General features: G+C 46.0%; 1 long non-coding RNA gene across 1 annotated transcript in view; it reads right to left on the bottom strand.

The window, feature by feature from the left end:
* Positions 1-10,254, bottom strand: part of LOC109298267 — an 18,297-nt gene extending 8,043 nt beyond the window's left edge. Inside the window, exons 1-2 of the long non-coding RNA XR_002097571.1 lie at positions 10,130-10,254; positions 9,105-9,108 (exon numbers count right to left, since the gene is read on the bottom strand). This is a non-coding gene — a long non-coding RNA (uncharacterized LOC109298267). The remainder of the gene's footprint in view (positions 1-9,104; positions 9,109-10,129) is intronic.
* Positions 10,255-17,214: the final 6,960 nt, after the last annotated feature.

Here is a 17,214-nt window from a genome sequence, read left to right as displayed (position 1 = left end):
AGCTTATTGAAGATGGACTCTTTGATGAACTTTTCTAGGATTTTCCTTAGGATAGAAGTTAGGCTGATTGGCCTATAGTTACCTGGGTCCTCCCTCCTGCCCTTCTTGTGGATGGGCACAACATTGGCCCTCTTCCAGTTCTCAGGGACTTCTCCAGAGTGCCACAAGTTGTGAAAGAGTTTCACCAGGAGTTCCACAATGACTTCAGCCACCTCCTTCAGCACCCTCGGATAAAGATCATCCAGTCCTGCTGACTTGTATGTCTAATTTTTTTAATTGGACATACACCAATTCTATGGCAATAGTAGTAAGGCAGTTATTCCTACCATGCTCATCCTGTACCCTACCTGGCATGGTTTTCCCCGTGGTCCAGGTGTTAACTGTGCCTGCGGCTGCCTGGGCCAGCTCAGAGGGACTGGCAGGCCCAGAGCCCAGCAGCTGCCCGCCTTCAGGGCTCATGTGCCTGCAGTCACTGCTGCCTCTGCGCCCCTGTCCATCACCATGCAGCACCTGGCCAGCTGCACCAGAAGCTGTGTGCTGACCGGAGCTGGTGGGGCTGTTATGGCCTCCCTTGCCTCTAGCTGCCCCTTCCACTGCCACTCCTGCCACGCCGCTCTGGGTGGGCAGTCATGAAGCTTCAGCCTAGTGGCTTCTGCCCAATGCACAAACAGGCTCCAGCTCCCAGCCACATTCCATCCACTCCACCTGCCCACAGGAGCTGCTTATCATGCTGGGTGGGTGGAGTGGATTCAAGGCAGCTCAGAGGTGGAACCAGAGCTCAATGAGCTGGGCAGAAGCTGCTGAGTTGAAGCTTCCCACCTGCCCACCCATAGCAGCAAGGCAGGGCCAGGGGTGGCAGCAGTAGCAGCAGCAGTGGCAGCAGGAGGCAAGGGATGCAGCCCTGCCAGCCCCAGCCAGCACAAAGCTTCTGCTGTGGCTGCAGCCAGCTGGGTGCTGCACAGTGACGGATAGGAGGTACGGCAGCTGCAGGCACACAAGCCCCCATGGTGAGCAGATGTCAGGCTCCGGGCCCGCTGGCACCTCTGAGCCAGGCCAGGCAGCCATGGGCACGATTAACACATCCCACGTGACCAGTCCAGCTGCCAAGGCACCTGCCTGCAGCAGCAGTGGCGTTGTCTCTGTACCACTGCCTGACCAGCTGCCACCCATGCTGCCAGGCTGAGCTGTCCTGGAGCTGCAGCCAGCTGAGAAGGGCCCTGTGCCCATGGCCTGGCCCAAGCTGGTCCCACTAGACCCTTCCCAGAGGCCTGCGGCTCCATGACAGCCTGACCCAGACTGGGCATGGGGAGCCATTAGTAATCTGGCTGCACAGCTCCTGTGGCCCCAGCCCAAGCCACAGCTCACTGGGAAGGGCCCAAACCCTGCAGCCCAGCCCGAGCCGGCCCCTCCATGTCTGCCATCAGTAATGTCCTCAGGTTGGCCTGGCTCAGCCCTGAAGCTCCAGCCCCAGCCCCACCCCCAGCCCCAGGCAGATGGTGAGGCCATGACAGCCAGCTCTGGGCAAACCCCCCACTGCTTGAGCAGCGAGCAGGGGGAAAAGTTGGGCAGAGCCCAGCTGGGGTCCCCGTGCCTGAGAGGGGAGACAAGGGAGTTTTAATCTGCCTCCTTGCGCCCCTTCACCTGAGGTGCTGCCCGAGCCAGTGTCTGACCACACCCCACCCCCTTGGAAACAAGCTTGGCAAGGGCTGCTTCCCCCCTCTCCCTCCAGGCACACCCTGGTTGGGGTCCCTACAGGCCAGGGTGGCTGTTTATCCCTGTAACAGGAAGGCATCCTAGAGGTCACCATGCTGTCCCCTAATGCCGCCTTTACTGTGCCAAGTTGGCCTAAAAGCACCCTCAAGTTTCGTCTGCCATGTCTTTGATGCTAATGTATAACCGGGAGGCTGCCTTTCCGTCCTCTTAGACTCTGTTATCCTGTTGTACACTGGCCCTGTTTCCATAATGGGTGTTTCAGTGCACCCCAGCCTTATGGGCTATGCATGACTCCAACGACCCCTGTACCATGCCTCAAGCCTCGCAGATGTAACTGACGTTATTTGGTCTCGCACTGCACCTCACTGGCACTCAGGCTGTCCGCAGCCCTGTCTCAGTCTGTGCCTCACTGGCGCTTGGGCTTTTCACAGCCTTTTCTCGCACTGCACCTCGCTGGTGCTCATCAATTGCTGCCCCCTCTCTCTGGGGCTTGGGGTCAGCCCCAGAGACCCCAATGCTGCATCCTCCCTGGCATTCAGGGTCAGCTCACCCCCAATACTGCACCTTCTCTGACACTCGGGGTCGGTGCACCCCCAATACCGCACCCTCTCTGACACCCAGGACCCCACACTGCCGTGGACCCCCTGTGAGGCCTCCTCCATCCCCTTATAGCCTCACCCAAGCCACCGGTTGACGGCAAACAAAATACCAGCCCCTGGGCTATAACATAAATTCATGCTGCTCAGCTAAAACATCATTCAAGCCACCCCAAGGGTGCTCTATCTCTCACCAGGATAAAGCTGCTTGTGCATTCAGGCCTCTTCTCTTTACTTGCTCAGGCAGAGCTCCTTCCCCCTTAGCTGCCAGCAGGGCATTGCCCACCTGGCCTCAGCCCTGGGGTTTAAATGGGAGCCAGCCCTGCCCCTTCCAGTCAGCTGACCGCTGGCAGATATGGGTCACTAGCTCCCTCTGGTTGCCCTAGCAACCAGCACCTGGGTAGTTATCCTGGGTCTACAAGTAGCAGGCACCTTAGTGCCCTGCCACAATCCCCCTTCCCAATCATACTTAGAGGCCTGCCAGTGGGGCCTGTGCATGCCCCTCAGGTCAGCTTCCGTCCAGCCTTGTGGCTGCTGCAGAAGGAAAAGGAGGGCTCACTCTAGTGCAACCCAGTTTTTAGCCTGAGCCACTGCAGGCATGTGCCTGCCTTTCTGGAATCAAAAGTGAATGTCTATTCACTTGCAAATCAGTTCAATCTATGCGGGTTAAAGTAACCTGCAAAGATTGAATTAATTCAGGCTCAGGGTTTTTGAATGTCTGTCCCTAGCCCTGCTGAACAGGAGTGCTGTCCTGAATTAGGTTATGAAGTAAATGTATGTGCTGAGACCCTACAGTGAGAATTCCAAGTACTCGGCATCTTCCAGCCCCAGACCTACTCTCTGCTCCATATAGACCACTTTAAGGCAATTATCATTCTTTCTCTAGCTTAGAAATAAGCAAATATTGACCAAGAAGTAATAAGTCACATCCTCAGATCTGATCAAGGACTGAAAAATAGAAACCCAGGATGACCTGGAGAAAGTGGTTTTCTTATTTAAGAAACCCAGTAAGAACTGCTGTGCAACATGGAAGCATTGCATAGCCCCTTTAGGACATCCATAGAAAAAATATTTCTATTTAAACTTTTGCCATTAAAAAGATCCTAAAACACTCCCTGTTTCATCTCCAGTGCCAGGTTTTTAGCTAAGAGGAACAGAGGAAATCTGAACTAATAAGGATTCCCTGATTGCTCTGCAGGGAAGTGCTCTGACCCTAGTTCCAATAGTAACCTCTGATTTGACAAAGGAACCACAATCTGAAAATTCTCCCACATGACAGCCCAAGGCTAACGACTTGTCAGCCTGATGTATTACAAGAGACCATTTCATTCAGTACTACAGCATGTGCACAGCTAGAAGATAGGGGAAATGAAGAGTTTAGAAGGCAGAGTAATATCTATGGGAGAGAGAACAGCTCTTGACAACCAAAAAACACCATAAAGGCTGAAGTGGTGTTAATGGAGAAGGGTGCTGGGGAGATGTACAGACTGTAATTCTTCTTCATTTAGGAAAACTTTCCCCAAATATGGGTAACTGAAGTTTAGTGCCTTACCAGTATTTTGCTTCTGCTAAGTTTCTCCATGAAAAGTAAGAGGGATATAGAAAATTCACTGTGAATAATTTGTGGCAGAATCTTGCTGAGGTGTTTTTATGTGTATTAGTTGGCCAAAGCACACTCCCCTTATGCCAAAACAAATCCCAAGTATCTATTAATTGTTACTGATTTACACTAAAATAAATGACCCATTTTGTCTCAATATACGACTTAGTGACTCTAGTACAGCATACAAAACTAGTAAGATTCCCAGCTAATCCCTAAAAAAAAGGTCATTTTGTATACACTGCTTATGTATTGCTTTATACTGCTCTGTGGCTGTTATGATGTCTACTGTAGAAAGCTATCTGCTTAGAAATGCATGAGCAATATTGTCAAAGAACGCAAGCCTCAAACTCCTAACTTCTATTGTGTCCATCTCCTGTTCTAACAGTGTGTAAGCCCTGAAATATTTAGACTCCATCATAAAAAATAGCTTAGAACAAGGACAAAACGTTGTTGAGAGACAGCCACTAAGATCCTTTATTACTAAACAAATTTGCTTTCTCCAGCTCTTACTTGAACAGAAACAGCACCATCTGTTGCTCACTGTTTTGTAGATCAAGGCAGCTTTTCATTCCACAGCAGAGGATAACAATAAATGAACCAGGCACAGTAGAAACTAAGTGGAAAGAGTGGGGAAAAATTTCATAAATGGACTAAGACTAGAAAAATGTGCCCTAATGTATAAGTATATAGAGTGGAACCACCCCTGGTTTATTTTGGGTTATTTTTTTTCCATTTGCCCAATCAATAAGGCTTTTCAAGAACCAAACTAAAAACACCATTGATTTTTGCCCTTCCAAAAATGCTAGAGAATGCAGGGACTAGCATCAGAAACTTGAAAGTCACTATGGCTAGAAAATCTGTAGTAGGTCTAGTTCCACCTCTTCCTCTCACTATCTATTACAGATTTTTACTACAGAATATTTTCTAATGATCTGTCCAGTCCAATTAGTAGTCACTAATATTTATTTGTATCACTCTAACAATATGTTTTTCAGCACTGCTTCTAGGATACTTACTCCCTGCAGAGTTAGACGACACAGTGCTGAAAATCCTGTTGACAGCTGGAATCTGTTCTACAGCAGGTCTCCTATGTTGCTACAGCTGAATGCCTGCTAACAACATTGGAAAAATTCTCTCACGTTTCCTTGGTGTAGTCTGAGCCAAAATATGAAACAGTGTCTGGGGAGAAGCAGAATTGTGGCTGGAATTTGAACAGAAAGCTGTTCAGCTGCATTTCTGGAAAAGGTGTTACATCTTGAACTGCAAGCTGAAACTTTCCTTTAGCACTACCATTACCTCCTCAAAAGTGGATATACTTGTACATAAATTAGAAGACAAATAGTATATCCTGTGGCTGGGTCCTTGTGTTTCTACCTTAACAATGAAATAAGCCATTCCAAAATGTCTTGATGACCCAGAAGTCAATACAATATCCAGGGGCCAAATCCAATAAAACACTTCAGTTCTCAAAACAGGACTTAGTTTTTGACTTAGAAGCCTTGATCCAAAGACCCTTGCTCAGAAGTCATCTAATCCTGGTGGCACGTAAGCTCACGAACTGCCTCCCTGTTTGTCCAAAAGGTCTGCCTTCTGCACATGCCTAGAACAGCCCCAGGCTGTCCCTAACCTGTTTGAATGTAGATACCCTGTGAGCCCAGATAACACACAGCACCAGCACTGAATTCAGCACAAAGCCTGGCAGCCATGGCCACTTTCATTCAAAAACACAGAGAAAGGAAGAGGCCACTTATTTAAATAAGTCTCCTATTGGTGATTCAGCTTGGTGGAGAATATTATCAGCAGCAAACTGCTTTCACAAAATATTTTAATATTGATTAAATGATTTTAGTGGAGGAAAAAATGGTTGATTTAAAAATTATAATGATTTCCCCTATGGACCCTGAACTTTCTGTGACTGCCATATCCCACAGCACTGGGGGACTTACAGAAGACTTTGAGATGGATGCATCTTCCGGCCACACTGGCTGACCTCAGCTCTTGAGGTTTACACATTTTGTGGATTTTTCTGAATCCCCTATGCCCCACATTTCCCTCCTCTTAACTTTCCAGCCCGTCATTTGAGTATGACCAAAAATAAGGGCAACCCAAAGTTAAGGCAAAGAGATCACAGCACATCAGACTGAAGTGCATAACATGCTTCTGCAGCACTGCCTTCATCTACAAACATATTCATCAATATTCTGGGTACAAAGTGAAGGTTTGCGTTTTTTTGGGAGGGACAAGGGTTAATCTATCAGGCAGCAACAGAATAGAAAGGAATGAAAAGGACAGTTAATATCACTTCTTTTGATATATGAATTAAAAAAACCCAACTTTTTAGGGTGGGGTTGGAGTGTTAGTGTAGCCATAATGGTCCAAGGAGTACGTGAGAAGCAAAGTTTTTTAGTGATACCTTTTACTGGACCAACTGTATAGTTGGAAAAGATATTAGACAAGCTGTCAGGCACAATGTGCCCTTTTTCAGGTCATGCTGTGCCTGAATGTTTGTCTAATGTCTCTCCCAACTATACAGTTGGTCTAATAAAAGATACTATGAAAAGAAACCCTTGCTTCTCACAAACATTTTACAGGCTACTGTTAAACTTTTGGTATGCAAAATATTAATGCGTTTCATGAAGGATTTTTTGTTCCAGGTACATAAACACAGCCAGAGTCATTTTTGCTTTTGCAAAAAAAACCAAAAAACAAAACAAAAAACAAAACCCTCTTTTTCTCGCAAGATTTCCCAACATACACTGCGGTACCTGGCTTTTGCCTGATCTGTGCCTTGAACGTACTATTGAATATGCTTCTCCGTTTATATGCTGACAAACCGGTCCAAGTAACACTATAAACCTAAACTATAGGAAATTACAGAGTAAGTAGGAATTTTAAAGGCTCCACCAGCAGATTCCTTTCAGCTGCTGCCTATAAATAGCATGTCATTCTGGAATAGCGTCTAACCAGAAAGCTGCAAGATATAAGAGTAACATTAATAGTCTAACTTGAACTCATTTCAGTCTGGACATATCATCAGCTAAGTACAGACAGCCAAAAACCCTGAGGCTGAATTGATTCAATCTTTGCAGGTTAGTCTAAATTGCGTAGATTGAACCAATAAGCAGAGATTCACTTTTGATTCCAGAAATGCATCCACGTCTTCAGTGGCCCAAGCCAGAAACCGGAGGGTGCTAGAGTACACCTTCCTGCTCGGCTAGGGCAGACAGTCTGGGCCAAGGCTAGCCCACCCACTCTGCAACATGGGATTTGCAGGGGAGGTGCAAGCCATCCTAGGATGCTGGGGGACTGTGAGTTAACCTGAATCTAGAGGGAATCTGGGACAGAAATTCAATAAAACGATTTAAACTAAATCAGTTAAGTCTGATACTACATCCATCCAGGTCTATCTTAAACTGGCTTCAGCCATTCTGAAAGTGGTTTATGTGCATTGAATTTCTGTTCTGTTACAGATCTGAACCAGTTTCTGATCACTTATACCAGTTTACATGTCCCTTCAGCATGTGCAGTTTAGCATCCAGTTCAGCATGTGCAGGATGCTGGAGTCCCCATTCACACCTTACCCTGACTGCCACGACGGGATAGGGCAGACTGTGAGGACTAATGCAAGTCAGGGTTTTCTGAGGGCAGATTGTGGGGCTTGAGGCTGGACTGTTTTCTTTGTCATTGTTATCCGCTTCTCCTTGGATATTTGTGTGTGGTGTTGCAGTCTTTTGCATGTGACAAGTATATAAGTGGAATTTAAGAGTTAGGTTGCCACACCCAGAGATTTATTTTATTTGCCCCAGAAAGTTCTCTATAGCCCTACTGAATCTGGTCAAGATCCTTCTTTCCTTCCGTCCTCTGCTTCGTAGACTAAGGACAACAGGGATCAGCTATGCATTTTCCCTCACTGTCTGTTATTCTCCGTCTTGTACTTTGGTGTGCAGTATCTTTAGATGTCTGCTGCACTAGTCTGCTATCATTTAGTCACTCTCCGCACTGCCTGCTTCTGGCTCTGATACCCTCAATCATACAGAAGAGCATGTCTTTAGCAGCTAGTCACGCCTCATCTGAAAGATGCATCCAAACAGCGGGATTTTGTTCTTCCTTCTTCCATCAGATACACCGCCAACAGGCTGGGCCAGGTGGGCTCCGTGCCATCGCATGTAGCCACTAGGACTCAGCTGGAGCCATGTGCCATCAGGGGCTCTGCCTGCTGCAGCCATGAGCACCCAAAGGGGTGTGAGGGGATTTGTTCCTTGACCCTGTATATAACCTCTACACAGGTAGCTAACCTTTTAAAGTCAGGTCTTGGCACTTGACTGGCTGAAAGGCCTTTTCTCCCTATTACAGCCAGGGTTGGAATAAGATATTGGTACCACAGGTCCAGGTCCAGCTGCTCAATTCATGCAATTATATCAAAATCTCGCCTTCCATTTTAAGAAAATAGTAAGCTTCTAAACCTCATGGTTGTGAAGAAAACATTGAAAATGTGACCAGAGTGTAACCCTCAGCACTTATTCATGTGCTCTAAAGCAGAAAAGAAAAAATAGATTTTAAATGTTTGCCGCAGCAAGTCTGTGAGTTCCTGTAACAGGGGGCCTTCTCAGGGCTGATTTCCCAGTGGCCCGCCCACCTGTTTCTGGGCTAACCATCCGCCTTCTCGCCCGTCATGCCTTGTTGGTAATTATTTAATTGAGCTTAATAAAGCAGGAGGCTGCCCATTTCTTGCCCCGATGCCAAGGAGCACTATCTGAGGCTCCAGTCCTCTCCTATACCACAGCCCAAGCCTCGCAGGTGGCATCCAGATGTTCTCACAATCATCGGCCCCACAATCCTAGTGTCGAACCCCTCTATGATCCCTCCATTCCAGTGGCCAAATCCGCCTTCATTCTCGGCAGCATAGCTCCCTGAGCTGCTCCCCCTTACAGGTGTGGTCTCCCCAGGATCGTTGGCTCACTAGCCCTGGCCCACCTCCAGGCCAGCCAGAACCCCAGGCCCTCAGCTCTTGGACGTTCCTCGCAGTGGGCCCCTGGCCCTTCTGGTCCTGGCCCCAGCATGGACTAGTCAGGGGAAGTCCAGACAGGCATGAGTCTATAACCTTACTCTCTTTCTCTGGGGGTCCACCCTCCAGACCCTACAAAAAGCGGTAACCCACCCAGTTGTGGGGGTAGGGATTAAGGCACCCCAACCCCCCTTTCACCGGAGTTAACTGGCATTTCCTGGGGGCTCCCACACCACTGACCACCTACTCCTGGCAGGGTGCAGCTTTAGGTCATGCCCAGGACCAAGGAGCCTCCTATCCATCCACTACAGCTCCTCCCTTACCGCCAGATGTTACCTGCAACCAGGCAACATTGTTGCCTCACCTCCCAGCAGCAAAATGCCTTGTTTATATGGGCAGCCCTAGATTCAAAATGGCTGCCCTCATCAGGCATCTGCCAGCTGCTGGCTTCCAGCCCTTAAAGTGGCAGGCACACTCAGTGCCCTGCCACAGTTCCCAAGCTTGTGAGTTTAAACCTGTCTCTGCACAGAAGACACTTCTGTAGCTTTGGTGTAAATATATCTACAAGGGATGTCTACCTAAGATGGCGTGGTGTAACCTGCTCCATACTCCAAATGGCATACTAGCTTGAAGACCCCAGCCCTTCTTCCTCCTAAGCAGACAGACCAAGTCAAACCAAAGCAAGTACTTTTCTTCCATGTTACAATTATTTCTTCAAGGAATGGAGTGAGATTTTTCTCCTGTTTCTAGGGAGAAAGGGGCCCTATGATACTGCCCCTGCTTGTGGTATAGCCATTCCCTGCACTGGAGGGAAAGGGGACTTCCCTGGATCCACCAGTCCATAGTCTTGAGTGTAAGCTGCAGGGAATCCTCATGTCATGTGGTCATAGGGTTGATTTCATAGAGAAGTTGGACACTAGCTCAAAAGGTCATCTAGTCCAACCCAAAGGAAATGCCTGTAGGTTCGAACTCACATGCTTTGGCTTCCCAATCTCAAAGCCATTTGACATTGTGGAGCCCATTGATTTATTTTTTTGTGTGGGCATTTGAAATAAGAGAGAGTGAGCGCTGCTGTTTGTGGGGAGAGTGTGTTTCAAGAGGAGGCTGGGCTGCTAGGTTTTCAGATACAGGCAGTCCTTGGACTTATGACACAATTGGTTCCTGAAAACCATGTCTTAAATTGAGATGTCATAACTCAGAACCAATTTTCACATAGGAACAATGTTATAAATGGGGGATCGGTTCCTGAACCCAGGCCCAAAACCCTATTTTCACCAAAAATAACACAGAATTTTGTACTCAATCAATTATAGATGAGTAATATAGCTACATTCATGTATTTATATTGTAAATAGCAATCATATTGATTTGGAAGGACTTCTTTGAGGTGACTTTGCTGGACTTTTTGGAGGGCTCTTGGTTGGACTTTTTGAAGGGTTATTGGCTGGAGTCTTCTCAGGAGTCTTGGCTGCACGTTTTTCTGGAGTCTTTTCTGCTTTTTTAAAGAAAGTGTTCAAGGAAGTTTGGACAGATGTTCTCCAGGGAGATGGGTAATGCAGCATACTTGTTTGCTGGCATGGCGTGGCATCTGATCAAGCGTCATAAAATCAAAACTGATGTCAGAAAGTCGAAACAGGGTGTCAGTTTATAAATGTCTTAAGTTCTGTTCATTGTAACTCAAAACGTCTTAAGTCGAGGACTGTCTGTACTGTATAATTAACTAGGTAGCTCAAAGTATAGACTACTGTATAGATGACTACTGTACAGATGCTTTATTTCATATGGTGTATAAAACAAAATAGCCACCACTTCTGAAAGGATTACAGGATCTGGTATGGAAAGAGGTGTGATTAAGAAGTTTGTCTCACCTACACTGAAGAGGCTATTTTGTAAATCTAATAGGAAAGTGACAGAGCTCAGGAGAACTTTGTTATATGCTTTAAACCAGCAAGGGGAAAAGGTAGGCTTTTCCTCTTAAGAAGAGATTTCCCTCTAACCACACAAAAAGGAAGTCAAGTGATTCAGCAGACCACTCGAAAGCTCCATATGACATGCTAAAAACGTGTCTGAATGTCCCAAAAATTATGTCATGTGACAGGGCCTACAATTTCAGAGTGCATTTCAAAAAATAAGAGGAGAAAATCTTTCATGGAAGGGTAAGGGAATTCACATGGCAAAAGGGCATATGCTGTAGATAAGTATGGAGACTATTTTTAAATGCATATCATCTACTTGATAAGTTGTAACAGATTCTCTGGAATCATGTCAAAGGAGCATATAAATACATATGCTGCAGACCGAGTCTGAAATGCATGTAATGGCTTGCTTAGACCATAACTGCCAGCTTGCTACATCATAGCAATCTATTGTCTGGAGCCATCAAAACATAACAGCCTATTCTGGATATTCCCATATTTGGAACAGACTCAAGTTATTAAAATATTTAAAATTGTCTGCTGTTCATGCATGCTAACTCTTTAAATAATACTTTGTAATGTGCTTTTCTCTTGCCATGTTAAGGACTTTAAGGAATGATTATGAGACTATAAACTATTGTATTATCAATAATGAATTAGCTGAGTTTTCCTTTAAGTCAATTTATGCATCACAAGATACACCATTCAAGATAAGGTTAATTATGAAATGGTAAGAATGCAACACAAGCCTAATTCCCGATAAAGATATATAGAAGAGCCTTTGTGTGCTGGAATTTTAATCATTTAAAATTGATTCCTAGTGACATAGAGAAAATCATGACTGTGTCCATGAATCATGAGGCTTCTCTCCAGAGCACAGAGAAAAACAAACAGCTCATTAGAAAAGATGGCAAATCAACCCAGTGTTTGAATCAACATATGAAAGAAAAGCAACAAACCAATGCATGTAGATAGCTTTCTTCACACAAACTTACTGTAATAAAGTGAAAGCTAAATGACCAGTGAAGGTGATCATGAAAACTATGGCAAATACATATATCTTAAGTTTATTTTTAAATATAACCTTTGTGCACTTTCAAAGAGAGCCTTAGAAGTCCTTTTAAGGTTTCTTGTACTTGCCTTTTAACTCAGGAATATCAGCAATGTCAAGTTGATCTTTTTTTTTCAGTTTTGATGGAAAAGCTCTGGGAGGTCTCAGGAATGTGCAGACTTTAAAACAGCCACGCTTAGTCCTGACTGCCTCAAGAGCCAACAGCCACAGCAAGATTCACATGCCTTCCCAAGTGAACTGTGGAAAATATACTCCAATGCAAAAGAAAAAGCCATAGCACTTTTACTGTGACCAACACAGAGGGAGCATGCATGGGGTGCAATACTTATGGTAACAGGGAAGACACGACTGCATGAAGTTCAAAACATGCATGCGCTCAAAAAAAAACACATTGGTATCAACATTGTCTCCAGAGATGCAGGTGGTAAGTTAGAGAACCGCTTGTGACTCGAGCTAGGGGCTGTGTGTCACTTCTCTAAACAGGGAAGTGTTGAATCGGAAAAAAATACAAATACTTGAGGTAGCTTTAAGCTTGTTAGCTTGGATACCAGAAGTAGTCCAGTCATTATAGCCCAGAGCTTAGTAGGTTAACTGTCTGTTGCGAAGCAGGTTTAAAGCAAGCTTTGGTACTGAAGCCAAGGAGGTCATTCAAGCCTGAATTTCTAGCAAGACAGACATCAATAACTTAAAAAAACCAAACCACAACTTCTGGTATTTTTTATAGATGACAGAAAGCAGGAATATGTATATTACCCCATTTCTTCTCTTATTATAAGCCACGTTGGGCTTTTGGCCAGTCTCTTCTATTGGAAGGAAGCTTGGGGAAAAAGCAGGAGGAACTCACACTTTTGCTTACAAACAAAAACTTTGACCTGTCTGGGTTATTGAGGTACCGTGGGTCAGAAGACAAGGGGTTCGGGGTGAAAGAGACTTGGTAGTGGGGGTCTGTTACAGACCACCACACCAGCAAGATGAACTCTCAGAGGCCGTACGCTCAAGGGACATGGTTGTTATGAGTGACCTAAACTACCCTGACATGTGCTGGGAGGAGCAATCAGCTAGATCTGATCATTCACATAGGTGATGCTCCTGTATGAAGGTTAAGAAACTAACGCAGGATGTATATGGTCCCACTAGGGGAAATGCCTTACTGGACTTGGTGCTTGCTACAGGGGATGACCTGGTGGAGGATCTGCAGATACAGGGTAAGCTAGGAGAGAGTGACCACCAATTGTTAGAATTCACTGTCTGTTGAAAGGTGGGGAAGATAACCAGTAGGGCAGAAGTGCTAGACTTCAGAAAAGCTAACTTCAATGAGCTCAGGAGGTTAGTAAGTGAGGCACTGAAAGACAAGAGCCCTGCTGAGGTGGGAGCCCAGGAAGGGTGGTTGTTCCTCAAAGGAACGATCCTTCAGGCACAGAAGAGGACAATCCCATTACACATAAGGTGGGACAAAGGGGCCAAGAAACCCTCTTGGCTGAACAGGGAAATCCAATGTGACGGGCTGGCTGGCAGTGACTTGGCCCAGGGGTTTTGAAAGGGTAAAAGATGATTGGAGGACTTGGGATTCCCTTTCCTCACCAATCAGGCCCCAGAGACTCACCTTCCATGTCCCATGATTGGCCCCTTGGGTCACCTGGAGGGGGATAAAAGGGGCAACGCGGCTGATTCAGGGGAGACCAGCAAGGAACCACAAGGAAGGAGCTTCAAAGAGCTGGGCCAGCGGGACAGGAGCAGTTGCCCCAGAAGCACCTGAAGGGGTGGGACCTGTAGGCAGCAATTGGACCCTCAGCAGCGCGGTGTGCGGCCGGCAGGAGAGGCTCCCCACTGGGCTCCAGGACTGCCTATGAGAGGCTGCAGCCAGCAGGAGAGGCTCCCCAGCTCCAGCAAGGATCTGAGCAGTGACCTGAGAGGTTCCCAGCTCTGCTTCCAGCTCCTCCAGAGGCCAGGCAGCTTGAGGTGAGGCCGGGGCTCCAGGAAGGTCAAGACCCCTAGCAGCCTGGAGCAGGGCTGCCCCTGAGGGCTGTGTGGCAATGTTCCTGCCTACTATGTGGGAGATCCAAGTTTAAGTCCCAGCTGGGGTGAGTGAAGTAACAGGGAGAAGTTCTTGTTGCAGTGGAAAGGGGCCATTATGTTTTCCCTCTTTTCCCCCCCTCCAGGTACCTAGGCCCTTTATTCCTTGTTATGTGACATTTTGTGCCTTTTTATATTTCACCAACACATATTGTTTGTTCTGCTGTTTGTGTTTTAAATTTTGTTAACCCTGTCTTTTGTCAATGATTGTAAGGGTTTAACCTTTGTTGAATCCTGCCCCTCGGAGCATTGTAGTGTCCCCTATACTCCCTGGTTTATGCCTGTTATGTTCCCAGTACTGTTCTCTCATTAAAAGGTATATGGTTAAGGCCCCATTGGTGATCTGGCTGTACCCTATAGGGGCAGGAGAGTCCCTGTACCTCCCATAGCACTTGTGCACCTGCTTTGATCCCTTCAAATGGAGAGGGGGTACCTCTTGGAGTACCACCCAGGTTACACCTGGAAAACCTAGGAATACAAAAAGAGGCATACAAACTGTGGAAGCAGTGGGTAGCCATCAAGGAGAATTATACCTACTTGGTTTGCACTTGCAGGGGGTCAGTTAGAAAGGCCAAGGCAGCAATGGAACTCAGGCTGGCAACAAGAATTAAGGACAACAAAAAGTCCTTTTTCAGGTGCATAGGGAGTAAAAAGAAGGTGCGTTGTAACATAGGACCCCTACAGGACAGGCTAGGGCAATTAGTGATGGATAGGAGGGACAAAGCTGAGCTCATCAATGAGTTTTTTGCATCAGTATTCCTGAACACAGATAATGACATATCTCCAAATTGGACTATAGACAAGCACAGGTGGGACACTGGCCCACCAACGGTTAGTGCCGACCTAGTGAAGGGATACTGGAGGGGCTTGACGTATTCAAGTCAGCAGGCCCAGCTGATCTTCATCCAAGGGTGCTGAAAGAATTGGCTAGTGTCATAGCAGAGCCACTGGCCACTTGTTTGAGCATTCGTGGCTCTCAGGACCAGTCCCAGAGGACTTGAAAAGGCCTAATGTGGTCCCTATTTTCAAAAAGGGGAAGAAGGAGGATCTGGGTAACTATGGACCGGTTAGTCTCACTTCTATCCTTGGGAAAACCTTTGGAAAAATTATTAAGGATTATATTTGTGGGAGTCCAGCAGGAAAAAATAATGCTGAAGGGCAACCAGCATGGATTCATAGCAGGTAGATCCTTCCTGACACACCTTGTTTCTTTTTATGACCAGGTCACAAACTGCTTAGATGCAGGATTCGAGGTGGATGTCATATGCCTGGATTTTTTTAAAGCCTTTGATATGATGTTACATCCCATTCTCATAAAAAAAAATAAGTGGCTGTGACTTAGATGATATCACAGTCAGGTGGGTGCTGAATTGGCTAACGAGATGCACCCAGAGTGGTGGTAGATGGGTCAGTATCAACCTGGAAAGATGTGGGCAGTGGAGTCCCCCAAGGCTCGGTCCTTGGACCACTGCTGTTCAATATTATGCATTAATTAACTAAAAGATTTTTTTTTTTTAAAAAGAACCATGTATGACAGGTGCATGTCTTGCTGATAACTACAGAACAGGGAAAACATTAATAGAAAAGATGCTGCTACTGAAAACTTTGTTATAACATTCTTTCTCTATGTTCCACTATTTCATTTCTTTTAGGTTGTTAATTAATACTCCCAGATAAATTCAGTTTAATTTTTGTTTTTCTTTTCTCAGTTCACGTAACTTAAACTAGCTTAATTCTTAATGTTTAGATGCCCCTATTAAAAAGACAAGATGTATTTGCACTGAAAAGATCCTGAAGACCTTTGGAATCCATGCAGATACAGTACCACCTAAACACAGCCACCTCTGAAGCAAAGATCTAATATGAACCAGTAAGCATCACTAGGAAGGGATTCAAAATTCAGCTTAGGAAACTGCTTCTCGCTAGAAGGCTATGGAAACTTTCATAATCATAGTGAAAAGGTAGGCTTTCAAAGTTCTCTTTAAAAAAATTCACATAAAGTAAGGTGAATCCAGCTTCAAACAAATGGAAGCTTAGTTAATTATTCTAGGCTCTGAACAAGGATTTGCTGGGATCTACCCCATCAAATGATTGTCCATTCTCTGTATCTTTTTCATCTGACAGAAGGCCTTACAATTCATTGCATCTTCTTTGTTGCATACTTTATGATACTTCAAAGACATCTTTACCATTTACCACATGGCAATATCTTCTCAGAGGAGCCACTGAGAAGATTCTGATGACTATCAACTGACCTTCCTTTAGTTCCTGCTAACCACTGGAAACATTGGCATGACAGTCACAAGCCAAAAACCTTCATTGGGATTACTTGTCACATGGAAAACATGATGCACTGCTGAAAGGCCATACAAAGAATGAGAAAGAAAAAAAACAGCTTAGGTTTCTGTATTCCAGTTCTTTTTTGGTCAAGTTCCCACTTCTGCACCTCAATTAGTATAAAACAGGGCTGTTCAACTGATAGGCCTAAAGGCCACATGTAGCCCAGGTGGGGTTAACTTGCAGCCCCTGGGCTTCTACCTGGTCACCACTGCTCTGCCACTCTGATTGCGGTAGCAGCCGTGGGCTGTGGGCTCCTCTCCCTCCTCTGGCTTCATCTTCCTGTCCCACCCGAGGGAGCGGACAGTGTGGCATGGCGCAGGCTACAGTGCTGGGGGAACCCGTGACGCAGAGCAGCATGGGGAGGCATGCCCATGGCTCACGCAGCCCCCAGGGCACATGACCCCTGGCTGCTCATAAGTTGGACAGATCTGGTATAAAGGAACCAAACCAAAGAAGGCCAAAACTAGTGAACAAGTTTATGTTCCCCCTTTAAAACAGCAACAAAGAGAGAGAGAGCGTGAGAACTCAGCATAGTTGATAAAGTCTTTACCTCCATACCTCAGCAAGGGGGTAGTCTCTGGACAGTTCAGAAAAGCCCTTATCTGGGGCCTCAGTTCAACGGACACAGTCTGTGTAGTCAGCTTCAGTTTGTCATTCAGGACACAGCCAAGTACTTAATGTTTGTAGCCACCCATCTGAGCTACATCCACATGTTCAGTTTCTTCTGGGAGAGTCACTGCCAAATTAGATAGACATTCATATTTTTTCTCCCAGAGCAAAAATGCCTGCACTGGAAGACAACTCAGGAGCAACCTGCGCGAAATGGCTCCTGGGACAATATTTCTCAGGAGACTAAATATCTGTACAAGTATCCGTCAGAGAGAACCTGCAGAGCT

The sequence above is a fragment of the Gavialis gangeticus genome, unplaced genomic scaffold, assembly GCF_001723915.1.
Source record: "Gavialis gangeticus isolate Ggan-Ray unplaced genomic scaffold, GavGan_comp1, whole genome shotgun sequence".
Taxonomy (NCBI): Eukaryota; Metazoa; Chordata; order Crocodylia; family Gavialidae; genus Gavialis; species Gavialis gangeticus.
Note: the sequence above shows the minus strand (reverse complement) of the source record. Positions and strands in the feature narration are given on the sequence as shown.